The sequence below is a fragment of the Camelus dromedarius genome, chromosome X, assembly GCF_036321535.1.
Source record: "Camelus dromedarius isolate mCamDro1 chromosome X, mCamDro1.pat, whole genome shotgun sequence".
Taxonomy (NCBI): Eukaryota; Metazoa; Chordata; class Mammalia; order Artiodactyla; family Camelidae; genus Camelus; species Camelus dromedarius.
The window spans coordinates 79,266,321-79,288,177 of NC_087472.1; the positions used below are offsets into that span (position 1 = coordinate 79,266,321).

The following is a 21,857-nucleotide window of genomic DNA, read 5'->3' on the forward strand; positions in this document are numbered from 1 at the left end:
ATCCTAGGAAAAGGGGGGAGGCCAATTGTGATTGGTGTCAGTAAAGCTGGAGTTGGGGAGAGACTCCAGGCCTCATGGACACCTCAGTGGATGAGACACACCTGTCATGAATCTGACAGCTGTTAACATCTGTCCCTCCACCAGCATGTAAGCCCCCATGATAGTCTTTCAAGCAGAGCCTGATACATAGTATGTGCTAAGTAAGTAAGTTATGTCATGAATGTTTCTCCATATCATTCAGCACTCATGAACATTTTAAAGACTCTTTGATCTTTCATCCTACTAAGGTATGTTTTGTTTAATTGCTCCTTTATTATTGTACTTGTAGTGTTTTTTTGTACTTGATTTAAAGTCTGCCTTCTGGCCTCCTTTGTAGTGAATTGCTGAAGGCTTGGAAGGAATCATGTTGCCACACACGGTATCTGAGTAGTGCCATCTTCCCGGGCAAGACATCAGACTTGGGAAGGCACACACCATTTTAACTTGGATGCACAGACACACATCATGTCCCAACGAATCCTGGTATGCACGCTCCTGGAACAATCTGAAACATCTCTGGGCATGTTCAGTATATAACTCAAAAGGAATGAGACTTGGTACATGTCAGATTCTCTGTGAGTCTCACGTCCAACATGAACCACAGAAGAATTCCACCGGTAAGTTTTTCCCTTGATAATCACTTCTAAAACAGAAACTTGGAGTAGAGTCAGGAAGGGATGTGAAGGAAGGTGAATGTATGAGAAGCGGACAAGAGATGCTGCTGGTGAAACTGGACTCCCCTCCCTCCCGGTGATAGGGGAAACCACGGAGATGAGTGTACTTAGTGAATGCCACAGGCATTTTTCTCATTCCTGATGGGCAGGGTGGAAGGTTAGGCTCTTCTAAATTGTACCTGTCTTCCAGGTCAATTAATCAAAGTGTACGTACAGGACAAACACCAAACATATTTTGTGAAATTCAGTCCATCCCTGACTGCACAAATGTCCCATCCATCAGAATGTCAGTGACCTGTGTGGATTTATGTGTTTGTGCACATTTTCTTAAAAGAATTGTTCTTACTTGAAAATTACTGGAAGCATCAGGAAGTTTTTTTTTTTTCTGATATGAAAGAAGAGATACCATCAAGGGTATGAGTGAAGAACTTCTGGACTCAAATCCTAGTTCTGCCGCTTACAAATGTGTGGTCTTGGACGAGTTACTTAACCTCTCAGTATCTCATTTTTCTAAGGGTAACACATATTTCACACAATATTAGGAAATTAGATAGAGACTCTTAGGGCTTTACTGGTAATGCAACTTTTAACAAGATGAAGAAATAGAATTTTTTCTCGCTCTCTCCCTGTTTTTTAAAGTTCTCACTCTCTAGTTAAAGGCACACTCCTCAAAGTGTGTTCCACAGAACGTTCCAAGACATGCTCAATAAAAGAGGGACTACTATACTGTAACTTCCCATTTAGAGCTTCCTTATGCCTGTTGGCGTGCTGAAGGCTCAGGACTCGGACAGTACAGAAAACTGGTTGATTGTATTTGATTTGGTATTTCTCAGTCTTATTTGACTAGAGGATTTTTCTTTTTTTTTCCTGGTGATACCTCTTAACCAGCTTGCTGAATGACTCTGTGATGAAACACATTATGAGACTGGATCCTCTAAGGCACCCTCAGAACAAAGGATCACTGAAGTTAGGGGAAATCAGGAGTGTCCACAGTGCGGATACAATAGCTCATCTGGAAAACTGGTGCTCCTAACTTATTTATAGGCACACACATCTTGTAATGAAGTGGTATATAGTCTTTAAGTTTGTAATAATCTCAAATAATTATTCATTTTTATGTATCAAATTCTTTTCTGCTTGCTATCTTTTTTGGGGGGAAGGTCATTAGGTTATTTATTTATGTATTTATGTATTTTCATAAAGGTACTGGGGATTGAACCCAGGACCTCGTGCATGCCAGGCATGCGCTTTATTTACAACTGAGCTATGCCCTCCCCGCTCTGCTTGCTGTCTTTTAATTTTTATCAGCCTCTGTTATTTTACTAGCTTGTCACTTACCTTTTATGTTTTCTTTTCAAGCATCGACTCTTTATGTACTCAGTGTGGGTGTATAAGGGTGGAGCCTCTGTTCTTCACGAAACCTCCAGGTAGGTGCAGCTTCCAATAATGGTGACTCATGAATGACAAGACCAGAAACATTTTAAACATTGATTATAATGAGAAAGCAACAAGTTATTGCTTGATGAAGTTGGATTTATTAATAGATGAGATAATACAGTTATTACAAAAAGTCTGACTTGTAGTTTCTTTGAAACTTCTTATAATCCTCTCTTATTTATTTAGAAAATTTTTCTGAATCCAATCCCATCACCATAACACCTAGAGAAATTTCTTTATCAGCCCTTCATAGGTTGCCAAGGAAAATGAAGTGAATTAAAACAAATTTTAAAAAGAAAAATAGAATAACAAGACAAGAGTTTAAGTAAGACAGAAGAAAAAAAGAGATAATTTCCTCTCACTTACCCACCCCCACCAAAAAATTAATAACCCAGAAAATAAAACTTACAAACCCTGATCCTCATTCTCATACAAATAAGAGAAAGGCAGGAAAAAATAATAACAAAGACTTTTCAGCACAAAATAAGAAAGGTCAATTTGAGAAGTGCTAACCAATATTCTATAACATAAAGGTAATTGTAAAATTATATAAGTATGTCTGAAAAGAGAAAATTATTGAGAAAAAAGAAATGTTTTTGACCCTCCCCCCACTAGCAGATGGGGAAGAGAATCTGTTCATTGCTGACGACCAAAGACAAAGACTCCTGAATATTTCATTTTTTCACCCCTAAAATAAGACAGTCGTGTGCAGAAACTCAAATGGGCAACCTCTCCCCACAAAAAAAGTGAAAATAAATAAAAATATCACAGCCATGTCACATTAGGACCCATACAATTCTAATTTGGAGTGAGATTTTTCTTATAAACATTATTAATTCATTTCTGTTCCTAGTACTGGCAAGCTAGGTTATTTGGACCAACATTTTCTCAGAAAAACAACTACAAATTATGGGGGAAATGATTTTTTAAAAAAAAGCATTGGAGAGCTGACAAGATAGTGAGGAATTTCCAGTGCAAACTTAAGAGAAAGCAGGAACCTAGAGAGGTAAAGAGAGCCCAGAGGCCACTGAAGGCCTTTGTCAACCTGGAAAAATTAGAACTTTGGTTTTAACAGCCAGGCTGACATGGTCTGCCCAAGGTGAGGAGTTAAGAATAGACTCTCCCTATTATAGTTAGAAATCCTAAAGGGCTATACTTTTAAGGTCAGTATGAAACAGAAGTAAATTGGCCTTTGAATGTATTTTTAGCTGAAATTGACATCTTATGGACTGCTGAAGTTGACAGCTTATGGACTACCCAACACAAAAACAAAACCCTCTAGCCTTGAATTTAGTTTGAAGTGATTCTGAACAGATAGTGTCCCTGGATATTTGGTCTACGCTAATGTGTATTATCTTTTGTGTATTGTTGTACCTTTCATAACAGAGCTCAGATTATTCCTATAAATACATTTTCAAAGATACTTAGTGACAAACAGTGCCATTCATACAAGAAAAAAGCAATGTACATGAAAACATGGAGAGAGAACAAACAACAGAAAGAGATCCACAGAGACTGCAGATAGGGAATTATTAGTTAAGGCACCTTAACTATGCTTTCAATATTTAAATAAGTAAAAGATGGACTGAAAATACCCTTGCCAACAGGAAACCGTATAAAATGAAATCAGATCTGGAAAAGAACCAGTTAGAACTTCTAGAAATGTATATATGTATATAGATAAATAGATCAACATAGGTATTTTCATAGATGGATGTAGATCTGTAGATATATATGTATGTGTGTATATATATATATATGGATATATTATGGATTAATGCATAAAATTAAAGAACTATTCATGGGTAAAAAGATAATTGATAAATTTGAAGATAAATCAGAAAAAATAATCCAGAATGCACCACTGAGAAAATAAAGGATGAAAAGTACAAAAGAGAGATTAAGAGACATAAGCAATAGAGCAAAAAGGTCTAACAATAATTTAATTAGAATCCCAAAAGGACAGTAGAGAGAGAATAAAACTATAATGGCTATTAATTTCTAGAACTGTTAAAATACATAAACTTGCCATTCTAGAAGTCCCCCAATTTCCAATGAGAAAAGTAAAAGAATTCCCACCTACACCCATCAGAGTGAAACTGAAGGACAGCAAAGAAGAAAGGAAAAGAAACAAACAAAAATAGACCCAGGAAAAAAGACAGATGACATTCAGAGGCATGGCATTTAGAAGATTAGTTAGTTGATCTCTTAACAACAGCAATGGAAGGCAGGAGGAAGTGAATGATATGGTCAATGAATTGAAAGAAAGTAGCTAGTGATCAGAATTATAGACAAGGAGAAAATATCTTTGAAGAATGATAACAAAATGGATACATTCTTTTTAAAATAAGACTTTATTTATTTAAAGCAATGTAAGTTTCACAGAAAAACTGAGGGGAAGGTAGAGATGTCCTGTATGCCCTTTGCCCCCACCACATGCATAGTCTCCCACATTATTAACATTCCAACCAAAGTGATACAGTTATCACAATTGATGAACTGGCAATGACACATCATCCTCTAGAGTCCTTAGTTTCCGTTAAGGTTCACTCTTGGTGTTGTACATTCTATTGGTTTGGACAAGTATATAATGTCATATATATATCATTATAATATCATACAGAGTTTCTTCACTGCCCTAAAAATTCTCCATGTTCTGTCTATTCATCCTTCCCCCTCCACAATCCCTGGCAACCTGGTCTTTTTTATTGTCTCCATAGTTTTGCCTTTTCCAGAATGTCTTATAGTTGGAATCATGCAGTGCCTCTTCCAATTGACTTCTTTCATTTAGTAAGATGCATTTAAGTTTCCTTCATGTCTAATAACTCATTTCTCGATAATGCATTTCTTTTGAGCACTGAATAACATACCATTGTCTGGATGTACCCACGGTTTATTTATCTGTTCACCTACTGAAGGACATCTTGGTTGCTTCCAAGTTTTGGCAATTATAAATGAAGCTGCTGTAGCAACATGTGTGTGTAGGTTTTTGTGTGGACATAAGTTTTCAACTCCTTTGAGTAAATATCAAGGAACATGATTGCTGGATCATATGGCAAGAGTAGGTTTAGTTTTGTAAGAAACTGCCAAACTGTCTTCCAAAGTGATCATACCATCTTGCATTCCCACCAGCCATGAATGTGAGTTCCTGTTGCTCCACATCTTCACCAGCATTTGGTGTTGTTAGTGTTCTGGACACTGACCATTGTAAGAGGCATGTAGTGGTATCTCGTTTTTATTTGTATTTCCCTGATAACATATAATGTGGAGCATCTTTTCATATGCTTATTTGCCATCTGTCTATCTTCTTTGGTGAGGTGTCTATTAAGATCTTTGGCCCATTTTGAATCAGGTTGTTTGTCTTCTTATTGTTCAGTGTTCAGAGTTATTTGTATATTTTGGATGTGTCCTTTACCAGACATGTCTTTTTCAAATATTTTCTCCTGGTGTGTGTGGCTTGCCTTTTCATCTCCTTGAGGGTGTCTTTTGCAAAGCAGAGATTTTTTATTTTAATAAAGTCGAGATTATCAGTTCTTCTTTTCATGGATCATGCCTTTGGTGTTGTATCTAAAAAGTCATTACCAAACTCAAGGTCATATAGGTTTTCTCCTATGTTATCTTCTAGGAGTTTCTTGGTTTTTAAAAATTTGTTTAACTGAAGTATATTTGATTTACAAGATTATATTAGTTTCAGGTGTACAGCATAGTGACTCAGTATTTTTGCAGATTATACTTCATTATAAGTTATTACAAGATAATGGCTATAATTCACTATACTATACAATATATCTTTGTTACTTATCTATTATGGTTTTGTGTTTTACATTTAGGCCTATCATCCTTTTGGAATTAAATTTTGTGAAGGGTGTAATGTCTGTGTCTAGATTCATTTTTTTTTGCATGTGGGTGTCCAGCTGTTTCAGCATCATTTGTGGAAAATACTGTCTTTGCTTTATTGTGTTAACTTGCTCTTTTGTCAAAGATCAGTTGACTGTGTTTATGTGAATCTATTTCTGGGTTCTCTATTCTGTTCCATTGGTCTATTTGTCTATTCTTTTGCCGATACGACATTGCCTAGATTATTGTAGGTTCATAGTAAGTCTTGAAGTCAGGTAATGTCAATTCTCTAGCTTCGTTCCTCTCCTTCAATATTGTATTGGTTATTCTGGGTCTTTTGTCTCTCCGTGTAAACTTTAGAACGTGTTTGTCAATATCCACAAAATAACTTGGTGGGATTATAATTGGGATTGCACTGAATGTATAGATCAAGTTGGGAAGAAATAACATTTTGACAATATTGAGTCTTCCATTGCATGAAAATGGAATCTCTCTCAATTTATTTAATTCTTCTTTGATTTTGTTCATCATATTTTTGTAGTTTTCCTCATATAAATCTTGTACATATTTTGTTAGATTTATACCTACATTTTTCATTTTATTGGGCATACTAGTATAAATGGTATTGTGTTAATTTCAAATTCCACTTATTCATTGCTGGTTTGTAGGAAAGGGATTGACTTTTGTGCCTTAACCTTAGGTTCTACAACTTTGCTATAATTACTTGTTAGTTCCAGGAGGTTTTCTTTTTTTTTTTTTTTTTTTTGGTGAATTATTTTGAATTTTCTATATAGACAAGCATGTCATCTGTAAAGAGAAGACACTTTTATTTCTTCCTTCCCATGGATACATTTTTTTATATTGAAAACTGAGAAGGTTTTCCATTAGGAAGAAATTTAAAGGATACATTATGAAAGATATACTGCAAGCAGGAAAAAAAGTGATCCCAGAAGGAAAATATGAGAAGAGCAAAGAAAATGACAAATATATGGGTATATCTAAAATAAAGTTGGATGTATAAAATAATAATGTCTTGTAAGGTTATTAAAAAGCAAACAATTAAAATACATTATGTAAGTCAAAGCTCCTGGTAGTAGTTAACAAGTTTATAAGGTTTGAGAATACAAGGATAATATACAAAAATATATTATATTTATATATATGTTCATAATGAATTATTGAAACTCCTTAATTTTTAAGAGCATGCCCTCTAAAATAGCTGAAATAGAATGACATACTTATAAATCTACAAAATATGTGCAGTATGTGATGCTGAAAACTACAAAACAGTAATTAAAAAATCAAATAATACCTAAATTAATGGAAAAATATGCATGGCCATGGATCAGAAGACCCTCTATTGTTAAGATGTCTATTCTCCCCAAGTTGAGCTATAGATTTAGCACAATCACAACCCAATTTTCCACCTGGTTTTTTTTTTTTTTGTAGATATCTAAAACTGCTTCCAAGACTTCTGTTGAAAGATAAAGAAACCAGAATGGGTGAAACAATCTTGAAAAGGAAAAACAAAATTAAGAGACTCACACTACCTGATTTCAATAGTTACTATAAAGCTACAGTGATCAAGTTAGTGTGGTATTGGTGAGAAGACAGACACATGGATCAATGGGACAGAGTAGATGTTCCAGAAATAGACTCACTCAAATATGGTCATTCGATGCAAAAGTAGTTCTATGTAGAAAGGATAATGTTACCAACAAATGGTGTTAGAACAATTGAACATCACAGGCAGAAAAATAAACCATAGCCTATCCCTGATGCTTGATATAAGCGTTAACTAAAAATGATTCTTAGATTTAATATGACTATAAAACGATAAAAACCTTTAGATGAAATACAGAAAGTCTTTGTGACCTTGTCTTAGGGAATGAGTTCTTGGATGTGAACCCAAAGCATGGTTCATAAAATAAAAATTTGTAAGTCAGACTTGGTGAAAGTGAAAACTTTTGCCCTTTAAGACACTGTTAAGAGAATGAAAAGCTACAGACCAGAGAAAATATTTGCAAATCATATCTGAAAAAGTACTTATATCTAGAATATGCAATGAACTCACAAACAGAATTCAACAATAAGACAGCATATGACCCCTCAAACATAGGCAAAGGTTTCAACAGACACTTTTCAAAGAAACTGTGTGGAAGGAAAATGGAAACATAAAGATATGATTGTCATCATCAGTTCCTAGGAAAATGCAAATGAAAGCCACAGTGAGATAAAACTACACACCTATTGAAATGGCGAAAATAAAAAATAGACAATATAAAATATTGAAGTAGATATGGAACACCTGGAACTTTCATACATTGCTGATGGAAATGTAAGGTGATACAGACTCGAGAAAACAGTTTAGCATTTTCTTATAAAATTAAAAATATACTTACTATATGACCCAGGAATCCCACTCTTAAGGATTTACTATTTACTCTAGAGAAATTAAAACATATGTTCCCACGCTAAACCTGTACATGGATGTTTATAGCAGCGTTATTCACAGTAGCACCGAAGTTGAAACAACCCAAATGTCCTTCAGTTGGTGAGTGGATAAGCGAACAGTGGTATATCCATAAAGTAAAATCCTACTCAGCAATAAAAACAAGCAAAATATATATACATGCATGCAACAGTATGGGTGTATCTCAAATGCATTTTTCTAAGTGAAGGAGACAACTTCAAGAGGTTACCTATGGTGTAATCTCATTTCTATGACATTCTGGAAAAGACAAAACTGTAAGGAAGGAGAACAGGTAAGTGGTTACCAGGGGTTAGGAGAGGAGGAATGTTTTATGATAAAGAGGTAGGGTGGGCTAATATTTTGGGGGTGACAGAGCTGTTCTGTATCCTGATTTTGATGGCAGTTGCACAACTCTATGCATTTTGCCAAAACTCATAGAACTGTACACCGAAAAAAGGTGTATATTACTGTGTATAAATAGCAAAATTAAGCAAAAGGTAATTCCTTCTATGTTAACTTCATGCACCACAGAAATAACGTTTAGCATTATCAGATACCAAGGTTAGAGTGGTATTGTAGTACATTCTCTGGAAACCTAAATCTTTGCTTTGAAGAAGAAGGAAAAAAAAAAGGTAAAAATGTGCGGCATTCTTTGTTAATTTGAACCAGGAACAAATGGATCATTTCAGAAACATTTCTCAGATAGTTCTAAGGATAAGTGTTATGTCATGAATCATAGCTGTCAGGGAAAATTCAGTAGATTCTTTCATAGCATCTCTTGCATTTTATCAGGACAGTCTTCAGGACTTGGGGTTCTGTAGCACTTAAAAGATAATGGCTCAGATAAGCACTCTTACTCAGTTTTGTAGACCATGGCGTCACTTGGAGAAAATGCTATGGTTTGGGCTAATGCATGTGTAGTTTAAAATAATTACATTTAAGACTGTTGAATTTCACTTAGATATATAGTCAGTCTGGCAGCAATTCTCCAAGTCACTATAGAACTACCAGATTGAGATCCTGATGGAAACTGCACACACGGGTACAAATGCTAACACACACACAGTTTCACCAGCATAAGTAGACACACATATATACACACACTTAGATGCATATAGACACATACGTGATATACACATGTAAAACCCACAGGCATGTACGTGTGTGCTCACACAGCATGCAAATGCACAAGCACATCTCTCCCCACCATGCACATACTTTTTTTTTTCCCCTCTCCAAAATGTAGACCATCTCTTGGAATCCAGAGTAGAAGAATCATGTTTAAAGGTTACAGGGTCTACCTTAAATAAAGGGAGCTTCTGCCTTGCATCTATTTTGAAATAAGCTGAAATAAATGAAAAACAGATGGAGAAAGGATCAGGCAATACTTGGGATTCTCAGCTAAATTCTTTAGTAATATCCAAGCATAATCCATTTAGGTTTGGGATGTTCACTCTTGGAACTCGGCCACCACACTGGGAGGAATCAAACAGCCCTACTTCCCTGCCACCCTCAGCCCTAGCTGAGGTCCCAGCACTGGCTTGTCATGTGTCAATGAGCCATCTTGGAATTGGATCCTCCGGCCTTTAGTTGAACTGCCCTAGCCGATGCCACATAGGGCAGATACAAATGCCCCTGCCAAGGCCTGCCTAAATTTCAGATTTGTGAGCAAAGTGGTTGGTATTGTTTTAAACCGTTAAGTGTTGGAGTGATTTGGTTGTGCAGCAATAGAGAACTCATAAATGCAGAATAAAAAGATACTGAAACACTTTATCTTCTCTCCCTTAACACTGGCTTTCTTCACTCTGCCATGCCACAAACTCTTTCACACTCCACAATTCAACACACGCACAAACACATGCACACACAATAGCATGGAAGAGAGAGAAGAGTTGGGAAAACTAGAGGGAGAAGAAGGGAGAAAATGAATTCATGAATATGGTAATTTTGTATTGAGTAGTAAATGCAGGAAATCACTTCCAATATTTGAATCAAACATGAGAGGAAGTTTAGGAAAGGTGTGTCCAGAGGGTGATCTTCAGGGCACAATTTGGGGAAATGTTTCTTAGGGGGATTTCAAAAGATCATGTTGCCAATTTGGAGGTACTGCTACTGGGAGATGAACTTGTTTTGCTGAAGTTGATGATCTTATGGATAGGCGTTTTTGGTTCAAATAGAAGACTCAGTCATAGGACAGAGAGCCACTAGAGTGACGACAGGTCCTCTACTCTAAAAATATGCGCAGAAGAGGGAGGAATGGGTTCCTGTAGTAAGGATAAAAGACTAAGAGTATTGATACATTAGGGATATTCTCAAATGAGGAAATATGACAGGATGAAAGAAGCTACCTTAGAGCACTGGCCAAGGACAAGGGTTGGTAGTTAGAAGTACCTGGAGCTGAAGGCATAAATTCTTTCATCAAATTATAGTCATTAAGTTACTGCCTTTAATAATTAGTTCAGTAAATATTTACTGAGCACCTGTTATGTACTAGGCACTAGGCATATGATGATGAGTAAAACAAATGTGGTCCTTGCCCTCATGGGGGATAAATTAGTTGGACTGAGACAGAAACTAATTAAATAATAACATAAACATACAGTTAGAAACGATGAGAGGTGTTACTAAGAAAAGTGCAGAGTTCTATCAGAGGAAGAATTAGGAAGCCAAAGATAGCTTCTGTTCTCTGGATGTTTACAAGTTTTCTTCTCACCTCATCTTTTTCCCACCCTCCAAGAATACTTTGAAAGACCCTTAACTTTATTCCTCAGCTTTTTGAGTGCTTATGAATTTATAATTTATGTCTGGATATATAATATATAAAAACATATTTATATATAAATTATTACATCTACATTTGTTATTATATAAATTATAATTACAATTATATGTTATTAATCATAATATATAATGATAAATTATTATAAATTATTATATATTTATATTTTATATTTATATGTATTATATTATAAATTACATGTAAATATATAATAATATATAATTATATATAGATAATTTATTTATGTATGTATAACTTTGGAAGGACAGTTAAAGTAGGTAAATAAGAAATACACATATTAAGGGTCTTGAAAATCCACATGATTCTCAATCCATTTGGGTGCTAGCGATGTGGGCAAAACAGAGGAAGTAAATGTTACAACTTCTGTCTTCAAGGGACTCACACCTATCTGGTGAAACAAAGGTAATCTACATAAAACAGAATCCTTTTGTGAGACACACCATACCATTATTAAATCCTAGATTGTGCTGAACTGGCCTTAAGTGCTGAAGAAACTCCGGGAAGCTATGATGAACTGGGTGCCATCAAAAAAGGCTGTAAGGAGGAGGTAGGTTTCGAAAAGGGTGGTGTTATTGTTTTTTGGTTTGGGTCAGTGTAGGAAGAAGCATTCCAAGTGAGGAGAGGAACAAGAGTCAAAATTCAGAGGTGGAATGAATGTGTTGAGTAGAAGTGGATAAGTTCCCACTGCATTCATGAGGTGTTATTTTACCATTGGATGTGGGTGACATCAAATGCTTTAACAGCAGGTTTTTAAAAAAATTGAAGTATGGTTGATTTACAACATTGTGTTAGTTTCGGGTGTACAGCATAGTGATTCAATTTTATATATATATGCATAAATGTACATATATATTATTTTTTAGATTCTTTTCCATGATAGGTTATTATAAGATATTGAATATAGTTCCTTGTGCTATACAGTAGGTCCTTGTTTATCTGTTTTATATACAGTAGTGTGTATATGTTAATCCCAAACTCCTAATTTATCCTTCCCCTCCCTTTCCCTTTTGTTAACCATAAGTTTGTTTTCTGTGTCTGAGTCCATTTCTGTTTTCTAAATAAGTTCATTTGTATCATTTTATAGATTCCACATACAAGTGATATCATATGATATTTGTCTTTCTCTGTCTGACTTACTTCCTTTAGTATGATAATTTCTAGGTCCATCAACATTGCTGCAAATGGTATTATTCTATTCTTTTTTATGGCTGAGTAATATTCCACTATATATTATGGAGGGCAAATATATATATATGAGGGCAAGTCCTGGGGGAGTGTGTGTGTGTGTATGTGTGTGTGTGTGTATATATATACACACACACATATAATCTCACATCTTCTTTATCCATTCAACTGTCAGTGGGCATTTAGGTTGCTTCCATGTCTTGGCTATTGTAGATAGTGCTGCTATGAACATTGGAGTGCATGTATCTTTTCAAATTAGAGTTTCCTCTGGATATATGCCCAGGAGTGGGATTCCTGGGTCATATGGGAAGTCTATTCCTAGTCTATTGAGGAATCTCCATACTGTTTTCCACAGTGGCTGCACTAACCTGCATTCCCACCAGCAGTGTAGGAGGGTTCCCTTTTCTCCACAGCCTCTCCAGCATTTGTAATTTGTGGACTTTTGAATGATGGCCATTCTGACTGGTGTGAGTTGACACCTCATTGTAGTTTTGACTTGCATTTCTCTAATAATTAGCAAAATTGAGTATCTTTTTCGTGTGCTTATTGGCCATCTGTATGTCTTCTTTGGAGAGATGTCTATTTAGGTCTCCTGCCCATTTTTTTTATATTAAGCTGTATGTGCTGTTTGTGTATTTTGGAAAGTAATCCCTTGTCTGTTGCATTGTTTGCAAATATTTTCTCCCATTCTGTAGGTTGTCTTTTCGTTTTGTTTATGGTTTCTTTTGCTGTGGAAGCAGGGTTCTTAATGGAGAGGATGGGGAGGGTGTCAGGTTTGTGTGGGAGGTGAAGCTATTTGATAGATTATTTTAGAATGCATAAACATTTAAATCTGACCACATACACAATGCAAGTTTGTTCCCTGTTTACTCTACAATTAGGTTGGACAGTATAAAATTTCTGGTATTCAATCATTTTGACCTACAGAAATATCAAGGTCATATTCTTCAACCTGATAGATCATTAAATAACATTTGTATTTGTTTACCACATCCACCTCTAGGCAGTTCTGCACTCTTTGGAAATTGGAAGTCTAGAAATTATCAAAGGTATTTTGCTGTCCTAGTTGATGAATGCTGTGATGTGCCACTTAGATCCTCCCCATCCACTCTGGCCAGCCTCTGGGAGTATTGCTGACTGATAGCCCTTAGCTCTTGACCTTCTCAAGAGCTTGCCTCAGCTGCAAGAGCTGCCTTGCCCAAGGTCATACTCCTTTCCCAGGGCAGCCCACACCTAATGCTGATTCAAGAAGGGATAGAAAGATCTGATCATCTCACTTCAACTCGTAATAATTCCTAAGAAGTAGCCAAGCTTTAGAACTCACTGTAGGGTCAGCTGAGACCTCCGTTGACTCTAAACACAGCTTAACTTCTCTCGCCTCCCAATTTTGTCTTTTCACAACTCTTCCAAAGATATGGATCCCAGTGCACTTCCTAACAACCCTATTGCACCGTGAGCTCTGTCTCAGCATTTGTTTCCCAGGGTACCTGACCTACAACAATTGGTGCTGGATCTGACAAAGCAAATGCTGAGAATGGAATTGGGAACTGGATCCCCTGCCACCCAGCTGGCACTGAGAATCCCTGACACAAGGAATGGAGACAATTGGGTTGATAGTCTCAACATCTTAAATACCCAGATTCCCCTGAGCCCTCTGGCCCCTCTTATCTGAAAAAGGCTGGCTCTCCCCACTTGTTTGAAGATGAGGTAGAGACTTCTACCACATAAGACAACGTGTGTTCACCACCCAACCCTGCAACACTATGGTAAGTACACCACTAATGATTACCCCAGTCCATCCAGAGAGGGACCCATAGCTATTTATCTAGGTAACTGTACATGGAAGAAGAGGTAGCCTTTATCATATTTCTGTTTGAAGTAACAAGTCTGGTCCTTGTAAAACCTAGACATATCTTGGTTTGCAGTAGTCCATATCGATGTGGACTACTGCAAACCAAGTCATAGCCCCGATTTCAGCTGCTCATGCCAGATGATCAAATTAACATGATCTCAGATTCATGGTACATACAAGTTATGTGGCTGTTGATCTGAAGAATGCATCCATTTCCATCCTTCTCAGAAACATACTTCTCATTGGAAACATACAACAGAGTACATTTACACTCTTGCCCCAGGACTTGCCCTGTCCTCTGTCCTAAAATAGTCCAAAGAGACCTAGATCAGCTACCCATCCCACAGAACATCATACTGGTCCACTCTATTGATGACATCATGCCAATCTGACTGGTGAAGCAAAAGGAAAAATTGCCTAGAGCATTTCCAATGTCAAGACTCACATACTCCAGAGAGAAACTCTACGAAAATGTAAGAGTAGGAGATAAATTCTATGAACATTGACAAAAATTTTAGGACATCAGTGCTCTAGGGCATGCCAGGAAATCCCCTCAACAATAAAGGAAACACTTTTGCATCTTGCCCCTCTCACCACAAAGGAGCACATCACTTCACAGGTATCTTTGGGCTCCAGAGGTACCTGGAAAAGTGCTCATGTCTTCAGATAGTGCTATGACCCATATATTGGGTGACATCGAAGTCTCCCAGCTTTTTTTTTTTTTTTAACATTTTTTATTGATTTATAATCATTTTACAGTGGTGTGTCAAATGAAGTCTCCCAGCTTTAAGTGGAGCTCAGAGCAGGAAAAAGTCTATGATGCAAGCAGCCCTGTGGTTTGAACCATGTGACCCAGCAAACGGTATAGTATTAGAGGTATCAGTAGTGAGAAAAATTGTTTGGAGTTTATGATAATACCCAATCAGAGAATCACAACACAGACTCCTGGGCTTCTGGAGGAAAGCCATGTCATACAGAGCTTTCAAAAAATAACTCCTGAGAGTCTCTTTTTGTTTTGACAGGAGTTATTTTTTGAAAGGTGTGCAAGGTTCTACTGTAGAGCACAGGGAATTATATTCAATACCTTGTAATAGCCTATAATGAAAAAGGATATGAAAAGGAGTATCTATTTATCTATCTATCTATCTATCTGAATCACTATGCTATACACCAAAAACTAACACAACACTGCAAATCAACTATACTTTAAAAGACAAACAAACAACCCCCCACCCCAAAATCCTGCCATGCCCTGAATGGAGTGCCTGGTCATAGGGATACCAAATAATCATGAGGCCGAACTCATCTGGAATCTTATCTATCTCGCTCAATTTTCTTTTACAAAGCACTTTCAGAGACACCCTATTCACCTGCTTGATGAGACATTTTGTATCTAATTCTCAAGTCTTCCTCAGACCTGGAATGCCAGCCCGATGTGCTCCATGAGCAGTAATGTGCTGATAAATGCTTAGCAACTGGCTTTCTCTCAAACAAAAAGCAGTGATTTGTAGCATTTGCCAATTTCCATGGTATTAATACTCCCACCATGGCTGATTTCAAGCTTCCAACATGACATGATTGAATGCTTTCATTCCCAAACAAAGTTGGGAAGAGCTACGTGGTAGCCACCGTTACATGGTGTTTTCCACCACACAGAAACAATAGATGTTAACAACTTCAAGAAAATAGATTATAGAAAAACTTAGTAAAATAATTAGGAAGGAATGACTTTCAAATATTTGTTACCTTTGTTTTTAATGTAATTTGGTTAACTGTAAGTTTATGTAATTTAAATTTTAATGTGTCTTTCACAACCATCTCAAAAAAGTCCTGAAAATTTAAAAACTAGCTCTCATGGCCAGGATGAGGTAGTTCTATCGTACCAGTGAGAGCTTCTCACCCTGTGAGATTTTCACTACGTGTTGAAGGTCTATAAGGACGCACCATGTTCTCATCTTTAATAACATTAGAGTTATTTTATAAGCATGATAGGAAATGGGTATCATGAATGGAAATAATATCCTTGAAGATTTTTATTATTCTCATTTCTGATGTTTCTCCAATCTGCTACCTAATATATTGGAAGTGTCAAAAAAAATGGTTACAACTTAAAATGTAAACTACCCTTAGCCTTAGAATATTCAAAAACACCATTGAATCATTTTAAGTGGATTCCTAACAAGGCATAATTAATTGCATTATGCCTAACTGCAGTGATAATTCCCAACTGACCTTTATCCCTGGAAACACAATATCACCGAAGTGATAAATAAGTAACTTTCACGAAGACCTTCACTGTACCCTCTCTCCAAAGTATTAATGATTAGAGAAAAAGCATGAATGGACTGATAGTGCCTCAAAACATTCAAGAAACTATTTAGCTGAATTTAACCATTCTAGATGAATTATAGTAAATTTGAGTACCGATAGTCTAATCTGTACCTTAGAGTAAATGAATGAGTATTTTCAGGAAATATAAACCTGTTGAGAGTACGTGATTATTACTAGCTGTGTTTATGTGTGTTGCGTGTGTGTGTGTGTGTGTGTGTGACAAAAAGAGAGACGTGCACATACGTATATATCTTGATCATGGAGTAACTGTATTGAAATTTTTCCCCATCTTTTTGCAGTTTTTATTTGCTGATAGACTTTAAATAGTGACAGATTTGCCCAATAATTAATGACTATACAGAGAGATTAACATTAACTAATGATGAAAGTGGCCCCGGGTCCTCTGTGGTTTAAAAGATTGTCTGGGATTATTATATTTATTTCAGTTGAATTTTCTCCTAATTACTTCATTTCTTCTTAATTGGTGTCTTATAAAAATAAATTAGACAGAATAATTAGCAATATTCTTTTTTTGACCCCTCTAGAAATCGGCCTAATTGAACAAAGATTACAGTACACATGTAAGTGTCATTTCAAGTGTTTCTTTTTTTTTTTCCAGACCTGAATTTCATTTATAGCTGAATCAAATTTATCACATAAGTAGAAATACTGTCCAGGTATAGGCTACATGCAGAAAAATTTCCTTTATAAAACCTGTTAAATTAGTACAAAAATACCTATGCATTGTATTATTAATGGATCTAATAATATTGTACTAGTATTGCAGAAGGGAAGAAAATAGAAAAAGAAACAAAATAATTTTTTTTTTGAATTATGAAGCTACACTTAAAATTCTAACAGCTACTTAAAATGGCTCATATTTTAACATGGGTTTTTTATTTTGCTGTTGGTAGTAGTGGCAGAAAAGGAACTAGATTAAATGATTATAAACCAAATAGAACAGAATCTGCTCATCTAATCTGTTTTCCCTCATAAACACCACTCTTAAGTGAAACACAGATAATTAGTTATCTCTTCACATGCATTCTTAGCAGTAATGATGCAGTCCTTCATCTGTTGATGCTACTGATGGGGCACCAGTTGGGTAGAGCTGGAAAATAATCTGAACTCTCTTGCCCATGTTTCCTTGTCTCCAGTGGCTTCTGCTTATAAAATATTGCTGAAATGGGGTTTTGTTCAGGATTCAGTCCCTGTATAAGCACTTTAGTACCAAGTTCTACATGGAACTCTGACATATGGTCAGACTGTTAATAAAAAATTATATCGTGAGAAGAGAAATAGAAATTAAAACTCAAACTAGGTACCATTTTCAACTCATTTGTTTGTCAGAGCTCAACAACATTGCTGAAGATGAGAGCAGGGAAACTCATCTCTCTCTTCTAATGGGAAGATAGCTAGTAAAACCTCTATGATGGAAATTTCAGAATATCTAGTAAGATCACCCAATGTATAATCGACCATTACCCTCTAAGAATTTATGTGACATGTGCATCGATGGGCAAACTAATGTATATTTAAACATATTCATCATAGCTTTACTTGTATTAGCAAAAGTTTGGAAACAATTGAAATATTCATTAATAGGGAATTGGTAAAAAAAAAAACGTATGATAATCCATACTACTGTATGGCATGGCACTCTAAAAAATGAGGAGGATTTGTATATATACATGTATATATGAAAGATTTCTAAGATACACTACTCCCCCTTAGCTTTGTTGAGATTTAATTGACATTATGTAAATTTAAGGTGCAATGTGTCGATCTGATACATTTATATATTGCAAAATGATTACCACATAGCATTAGCTGCCACCGCTATCCCATCACATAATTACTGTTTCTTTTTTGCGGTGAGAACATTTAAGATCTACTCTCTCAGCAACTTTCAAGTATATAATACAGTATTATTAACTATAATCACCATACTATGCATTAGATTCCCAGAATTTGTTCATCCTATAACTGGAAGTTTCTATCTTTTTGACCAGTATCTCCCCATTTCTCCTCTCTGGGGGCAGGGGAATTTCCATGCATCTCCTGGAACCACCGCTGTACTCTGTTTCTCTGCATTCAGAGATTTTTTAGATTCCGCATGTAAGTGACATCACAGATTTGTCTTTCTCTGTCTGACTTATTGCACTTAGCACGATGCCCTCGTGATTCATCCAAGTTGTTGCAACTGGCAGACTTCCCTGCTTTCTCATGGCTGAATGGTATTCCATTATATATATACACTCCACATCTTTATCCACTCATTTGTTGGTGGACACGTCAGTTGGTTTCCATATCTTGGCTATGGTGAATAATGCTTCAGTGAACATAGGAGTGCAGATATCTCTAGTTCCAAAATGTCCCACTGGATTTTTTTGTTTGTTTGTTTTTAGGAATGGTACTTGCAATATTCACCTATTCCTACTGAGGTGACTGACATATACTTTCCTCTCTCATCTTCTCTTTCATCTTCTGTAGACATTCTTCTTTATAAGTGATTCGTTTTCTTACCATAGCCTGTCCTGTGTGTAATCCTATTGATTATGAGCATGTCTGCATACTTGTAATAAGAGTAGATTAAATAATTCTCTTTTCCTTTTATTCTGCCCTGGATGGTGAAAGTAACTTCAATTTCATAATAGACTTTTTAATATTTACTGATTTGGTTCTTTCTGACATCTAGATAATATCGTTTTAAAAATCCATTTTATTAATTGTGTGCTTGTGTGTGTGTGTGTGTGTGTAACATCAAACAAGCTGAACTACAATTTTGCTGATAACAAACTTCGGGAGCAAGGATGTGCAGTTAAGTCTTATAACTTAAGCACAAATGAATGAGGTTAATTTATTTAATCTAGAAAGTGATTATTTAGAGATTTAAGCAATTTGGCAGCGGGGTGTGCAGAAGGGGATGTGGGTGGAATTAACATGTTTTTGCCAAGGCTGAGTTTTTGCCTAGCGCTTTTGGAATTTCAAGAATCTCATTAAGACTTTTAGTAAATTTGCTTTAAATCACCATAGAATTAATAAACTAGAGGCATTACAATGTCTGTCAGCTCTGATTTAATTTAGATGCTCAGTCCCTTCAAACTAGATCAAGACCGTAGAGAAGTGCCAAATAGCGACACTTCCCAAATAACCTGCAGGTATCTGCTGACATCCATGTTCCCATCAGAGCTGTCTGGGCCAAGCAATGATGGCTGGTTTACTGCAGCCCTCATCCAATTTTCTGAGAGACCCATGGAGCCATGGAGCTACATTTCCCACCTCCTCCTCTTTCACGGGTGCCAGCTCTCACAGGGTTCACGTCTCTCTGAAACTCAAGTTCTGTTGTGGAGCTTAGATAAATTTAGGCTCAAGGACTGGGATATAGACATCTTGGGGGATCTTGGAACTAAAGACAAGACACTATTGCTGCTACACTGTGAGTTAAGTAAACTTTTGTAGGCTACCCTAGACACTACACTACATTGTCTAATTTTTTTCTTCCAGGGGAAATTCCACTTCAATTTCCAAATATTTTTAAATTTTGGAACACAACTTAGCTTTGATATTATTTCTCTAGGTCCTCCCTTTCTCACCTCTCTTTCCCTTTTGTGTGAGTTTGTTCTTTTATTCTCATATCTTGTTCCAAACATTTAGCTCTTTGCTAAAGTTCACTGGCAAGTTGGGAACTCCTAATATTTAACCATAATTCCTGAAATATGGTCATCACAATGCTTTTCCACCTTACTTCCTAATTAAACTGATACATTAGTTGGCATTTCTAGAACTGCCATATCCAAAGTGTTAGCTTGAGACCTGCTTATGGTCTTATTTAAACAATACAAAGATAATTTGAAAAAACAGCATGAAAAGCAGCATGTGTATGAGGGTATCTTGGTTGGCCTGGAGCTGATGCTTAATTATGGTAGCTTGTGCAATTAGGCAGCATGTCCAATGTCCTCAATGACCTGGAACGAATAAAGTTTTCCTAACTTCAAGGACATAGTCAAGAACAATTAAACACATATACCATTTCATGATTGCCCTGCATCTTAAGGGTTCATTAGGAAAGGATTCTGAAGCTATGTACAGAATTGGAGGTTTAGACACGTTTGATGAAATGGGGATGGAAGAGATTAACAGAATTCACGAGGAACAGCAGCACTGCCCTTAAAAAGAGAAATCACCATGGGTGGGGGCAAAGTAGAGCAAGGTAGCCTCGATTTAGCACTAAGTGCCCAGTGCTAGAGGTGACTGTGGCTTCCAGAGTAATGCAAGGATGAGCATGAATGCCACCTGACCCAACCTCCCACTCCTTCCTCTTCAGCCACACCACTCCTTCTTGAGCAACCATTGTTCTGGGAAGGAGAAGGAAATGTTAAAAGAAGAGCCTTCAAATGTCTTAACCAGGACACAAAAAGCACTCACCATAGAGGGAAAAAATGATAAATTAAACTATATAAAAATCAAGAACTTCTGTACATCAAATGCCATGCTTTTGTCCATGCTGCTCCAGGTGTTCTATCAATTCAATGCAATCCTTATCAAAATTCCAATGGCATTTTTCACAGAAATAAAAAAAATTCTAAAATTCATATGGAACTACAAAAGACCCCGAACAGCCAAAGCAATCCAGAGCAAAAAGAACAAAGTTGGAAACATCACACTATGTCAATTCAAGATATATTACAAAACTGCAGTGATCAAAACAGCATGGTACTGACATAAAAACAGAAATATAGGTCAATGGAACAGAATAGAGAGCCAAGAAATAAATTCACACATTTATATTCAATTGATATTCAACAAAGGTGCCAAGAACACCTAATGAGAAGAGGACAGTCTCTTCCATAAATAGTGCTGGGATAACTGAATATCCCCATGCAGATAAATGAAATTGGACCCTTATCTCACACTATATACAAAAGTCACCTCAAAATGAATTAACATAAGACCTGCAACTATAGAAACTAGAAGAACAGAAAAGGAAGAGCTTCCTGACATTGGTCTGGGCAGTGATTTTTTTTGGATGTGACCCTAAAACCACAGGCAACAAAAGCAAAAACTAGACAAATGAGACTGCATCAAACTGAAACGTTTCTTTACAGCAAAGGAAACAACAAAGCAAAAAGGAAACCTATAGAATGAGAAAACATATTTGCAAAACATATATCCAGTAAGTGGTTAATATCCAAAACATATAAGGAACTCAGACAACTCAATAGCAAG

At 36.3% G+C, this 21,857-nt stretch overlaps 1 long non-coding RNA gene across 1 annotated transcript; it reads left to right on the forward strand.

Moving 5' to 3' along the window:
- The first annotated feature begins 382 nt into the window (after positions 1-382).
- LOC116150721 (uncharacterized) lies at positions 383-17,233 on the forward strand. Its single transcript, XR_004134465.2, has 4 exons — positions 383-656; positions 2,073-2,140; positions 11,722-11,807; positions 17,174-17,233. It is a non-coding gene; the product is annotated as an uncharacterized LOC116150721 (long non-coding RNA).
- The last annotated feature ends 4,624 nt before the right edge of the window (positions 17,234-21,857 follow it).